The 5,181-nt window shown below is 38.4% G+C and overlaps 1 long non-coding RNA gene across 1 annotated transcript; it reads right to left on the bottom strand.

Moving 5' to 3' along the window:
- Positions 1-1,542: 1,542 nt before the first annotated feature.
- On the bottom strand, positions 1,543-2,724 carry LOC110832434 (uncharacterized). The gene is made up of 2 exons (XR_002543916.1): positions 2,485-2,724; positions 1,543-1,792 (listed from the first exon to the last, which is right to left on the bottom strand). It is a non-coding gene; the product is annotated as an uncharacterized LOC110832434 (long non-coding RNA).
- Positions 2,725-5,181: the final 2,457 nt, after the last annotated feature.

Consider the following 5,181-nt stretch of genomic DNA (forward strand, 5'->3'; position numbering starts at 1 on the left):
AGCTTTTAATATCCCACATTCCATACTTGTTCTTTTGTCTGTCCAAATCCCTTTCCATAATATTTATTTTTAAAACGTTTGCTGCCTGCTATATGGAGATAATACATACGTGCATTCTGAACAACTTGGTTCTGCGTAGGAAAAGTGTAAGCTACATTTATTAGAGTTTTATCCCAGCATTCGCTTACAGTACAGACGTATTAATGGTTCAAGAACGCAAGTAGAATTTTCACGGCCTCTCGAAATAAATCCCTTTTACTTTAGTTCTTAGGTTTTCAACACTCTTCAAGCTACCCACAAGGTGTCTGGCTTAGAAAAGTCTGTTCTGGTTTTATTTGATGTTTGAGAGGATCAGCTAAAGAAACGTGTCCCGTCATCAAACAGTACTTAACGGTAACTATAAGTGGCTTTTCAACAATAGAATTGTGCTTTACCAAGGAAGGATATGCCTTTTGACAGAAGAATTTATGTTTAAGTAACAGAAACCAACAGACTACAGAATTCTAACCGTCGGTACATGTAGATTTTGCGCTGGATATCTCGATGTGTGTCATCCTGCCAGATGGCAGTACTGTCTGCCCACTGTTTCAGATGTTCAGCCGACCATACGATTACATCAGAGAACATTAGTTTATCCAGCGAACTTCCTGTGTCATAACTTGACAATCGTCGCTCGTTCCACAGTACGGATAAGAGGACAGTTCTTGGTTATTTTTAAATCTTTACCGCCGATAGTAATAATTTAGTGGCATTGCGAGTTTTCGGCGTAAAAGCGACATTAGAGCCATTTAAATTTTCGACCAAACTATTGTCTCAGATTCCTTGTTTTATGTTGACAGATAGGCTTATTGCACAATCAAGTCCGTATCTGTGTGACTGACTTTTTAGTCGGATTTTGTGGATTCTGATCAAACTTGGCATAGAAGTCACGGTACTAGACATCACCCTACCTGCTTTAATTTACTACCATAAATAATACGAACATGGAGGCCGCGATAAATTCTCAGGTTGCAGCAACACTAGCTCAAATTAATGTAGAATACTCAAAATGTGATAATGCATCTTTTAAAAGGGTGTAATATTTTGTTTTGGAAAGATTGTGTAGAATTAAAAAAGGTCGGCCGCGTAAATTCTACAAAAGCTGCAGTAATTAATTAATAGAAGTAGACGGAGATAGACTAAGAGCAAACATACTAATTTTGGGTGAATTGCTTTATATGTTGACAATTAAAATGTTCAAGTTGAAATAAATGAACATTAAAGTCAATAAGGAATGTGAAATGCAAACTGGAATATTCTTTTCAACTTTTTTTCCCAGTGTTTTATACGATCGAAATGGACCCATACTAGTTGGGGTTACAAGAGTCGAACCGAAGCTCTTCATCTCCTGACTACTCGCTGTATTGTACTTCACCGTCAGATGTAATTGGTCCATGGTTCTGTAGGCTGAGCAGGTCCCATCCGCCCTGCGGATCAATTGAATTCCCTGCCGACTTATACCTCAGTGCGTGTCTTCGGCATAAAAACGCCCCACGGTTTGAATTCACAACATGTCTGCTCATTGTTCAATGACGCGCTGTACTCGCTGCAAGGTCCTCGACCGTCTGTCCTGTCATACAGCTTGCCCCCATACGTCTACCAAGTTAGTGTATGGCTATTTTAAGTTGACTGATGAGGTTATTCGAAGCCGTTGTTAAAATAAAGAACTTAACATAGCCTCGAGTTAGATAGGAAAGTGAGGGCTTGGAAGGAGTATATTGTGGAATATCCTTGAGGAATTTCCCTGCAGATCCTGGGGAAAAAAAACGAAGAATGCTAACCAGTATAGCCGATATTCAAGCCAAAATTCAAACCGGTACCACTCGATTACACAACCAGAACTCTCGGTAATTTGTAGTTAGTTAAAAGACTTTGTATCAGCTGCAGAGATCAGGTCTATATATCACCACTAATACGAATCGTACTAATACCGTTAGTAACAACCGTCACACACAAGAGAGTGATTTTTCTTCGTCTCTTTCCTTGTAGTCTTATAAAGACTGTGGTTTAGGTTCGGCTGATCCCCCACCCAAGGAGTCCTAACTCTTGTCTTAATAATAATTTAGAAAATCTCTACATAACTGAAGGCTAAGACTCGAATTTTGATGTAACAAAAAGAAAAAATGTTGTTATTGTCTTATTGCTTTTCAAGGAATCCCGGCGCTTGTCTAGGTAAGAAATTAAAAACCTCTGCAGAAGAGGCTCGAATCTGACTGTAGCACAGAGAAAATACTTCTGATATAGAGTGATTTTTAGTGTTTTCAGCCAGCTCAATCCAAACGTAATCTTTATCATTTCGTATTCGTTTCTGTCTTTGTAGAGGCTTTCTTGGAAGTAGTCCCAACATATTCCTTAAGCATTTCTTCGCGTAGAAACCGACACAGCTGCTCTTGGGTAAATGAGGAAAAGAAATCATTGAAAACGGAATTATCGAGAAGTCTTTACCTGAGGTACAGCATTTGACTTCTGTTGAGGAGGTTGTGGTTCGAATCTCGGTTTGATTTCGCTGATTTTCATTCAGATGTTTTGTGTATTTCCATAGTTTTTCCACATAACTCATAGATTAATCACGTTACTGACTGATCTGTGTCGGGTTTTCTTGAAATAGAGTTCTGGTTTAGTTAAAAATTCAAATTTTTGTTGTAACTTTTATGATTTATAAAATTGTTGTAGTTCCCAACCAGTCCGCCACTGGTATAGTGTGTAAACGGTTTTAGATGAAGCAATCCGTTTCCGAGCAACGGATAAACAAGTGCACACACAACAAGAGGACATTTATAAATTATGTCAGTACTGATAACGCTAGTCCAGACAGATCTGGAGGAAACTTCGCTTAGGCCTATGAAAAAGCAGGGGTGTAGTGCTTTTCGTCACCAGCGTAATCTGTTCTGGTTGGTTCTGTGGTCTGTCAACCTCGTATTCAGTGACAAGGTCTACCGGCGATAAAGATGGCGTGTAGTCTGCGAGACTGCAGGGCCCAATAGTCCAAAAGATCATTTTTATACTCGCCACCTTGAAAATCCAAAATCTCACACAGAGACAGATTCGTTAACTCTGTCAAATACAAATTATTGTGCAAGATGAAATGTATTGTTCAATAATATTTACATTAATGCGATTCTTTATCTTGTAGATTAAGGGATTGTTTATTAACTAACGCAATGGATTTTATTTTTTAAAATTCGAAAAGTTAAATACCCCATAAGCATTAGTGCTTACTCTTGATTTGTTATGTCTTTAATTGAGCTTTACCGTCTGCATAGGTCAAATAGCGTCAAATGCTGAAAGGAACAAAGACAGACAAAAGGAAAGAGACAGGAAGAGGGGAAGATAGATAAAAGATGGTATAGAATGGAGGAAGTTTGTGGGTGGTCAGCTGAGAAAGCTACAGAAGCAAGCCGTCTTAGCCTCTTTCAAGATACTGTCCTACAGTTATTGGAACATATAAAATTTGACACGATATTTCTATAGAGTGGGAATTTTGATGGGAGTGAGCCATTACGGACACGATAATAGTAGCTGAGCTGGTCAAGAAATTTTTCCTCACCTTGTATAGAATCAGAAGGTTCCTTATCGTGATTTACGAAAGACAGCCACAGGCTCCCTTCCTGAGTCACTGCACTTCAGTCTGACAATTAGCACATTATTCCTTTGAGATCTATTCTAATAACATCCCAATTTATCTTTTCCATGAAGTTTTCCGGCTGAAAATTTGTATATATTCCTCCTCTTTCTCGGACCAAAAAAGTAAATTAACCCTGCAAATTTATGTCCTGCGTTCAAGGATTGTAAGCTGCGGTATTTTCTATCTTGATTCAAACACTTTGCGGAGAACGTTTCATTATTTGTTGAAGGATCAGTACTTACGTAAATGGTGTGATATAGTGATTAGTGGCTTCTAATTTTAATATAAATTACTTCAGCTCTAAGGTGAAACTCAAGATAGAAATTAGAATTGTGATAAGTCATTATTAAAAGAGACTGCGTGTTTGATGAAGTTAAGTGAGATCTTTTTAACCCGGCTTGTGTTATTATTCACACAGTGTCTTTATAGCTGCCTCGGGGTCTGAAGATGGTTTACGCTCAGCCACTCTCACCCCCTTCATCCCCCCTCCATCCCCCCTCCCCGAAGCGCTGTGTCGTCAGCTTCATCATGTGGATAAGATTCATTACTTCTGTTAAGTGCGTTCCACTTTTGTGCCACATTAACTGACTTAAGAAACCTTGTAACAAGAAAAAAATAAGCGCCATACTGAGTAACTAAATAGATGTAAATTATTTATAGAACCAGCTAAATTATTAACTAAAGCTTAAGGCGTGTACATCATTACAGGTCGCATCATAAATTTAACACTGGGGTAAAATTTAGCAGAGTTGTAATGTAAAAATTACCTTTAACCCTGAAGAAGGAAGCAGAATGTACCTCCGAACGTACACGTCCACGCCGTTACGACCCAGACGACCAAAATTGACATCTTTACAGTCATCAGAAAATGACCTTTAGTACCTTAATAAAGTTACTCCTGAGCGCCTGATAAAACAAATAGTAGTTTTCTGAGTAACTAATTTACAAACTGACTGACTGATTTACTAAAGATCTAACGAACCGCCTGAGTAACTTGGACCAAACAGTTTACTTCGTCAGTAAACAAAAAACCTGAATAAATTAAGCAATCAGGTGTTTAATCAGTTAAATAAATGAGCAAATAACTAACTGTGTGGTTAAATGACTAACAAACCAAAGTAGAGAGACTGTAAATAATTACCAGATAAAGTGACTGGTTAACTAACCAACCAGCTGCTTGACTAAGTAAGTAAGTAACTAAGTAACAACCAACTGAGGGAGTAAGTCACTAACCAACTGAATGCCTGATTTATAGAAGTTGTACTCTGTACAAATGAACAAATGATCACTGACATACAATAGGTACTTACAAGGTAGTGTATAACCATGTTGTCAAATCAATGAATAATTAAGCGACGTGCGGGTGGCATTACGCACGTTTACACCAGCAAACACTCAAGTAATTATTCAGCGCGCTGTGAGCAGATTAGCGTCAGTGGCGTGTAGCCTGCCAATCAGTAGCTCAAGTACACTGACACCTCTCGACAACTTAGCTGTTTAAAAGGATTTCAACCATT

This window comes from Zootermopsis nevadensis, unplaced genomic scaffold, assembly GCF_977971745.1.
Source record: "Zootermopsis nevadensis isolate Lab colony 2312 unplaced genomic scaffold, Znev_1.0 Znev_ptg000020l, whole genome shotgun sequence".
Lineage (NCBI taxonomy): Eukaryota > Metazoa > Arthropoda > Insecta > Blattodea > Termopsidae > Zootermopsis > Zootermopsis nevadensis.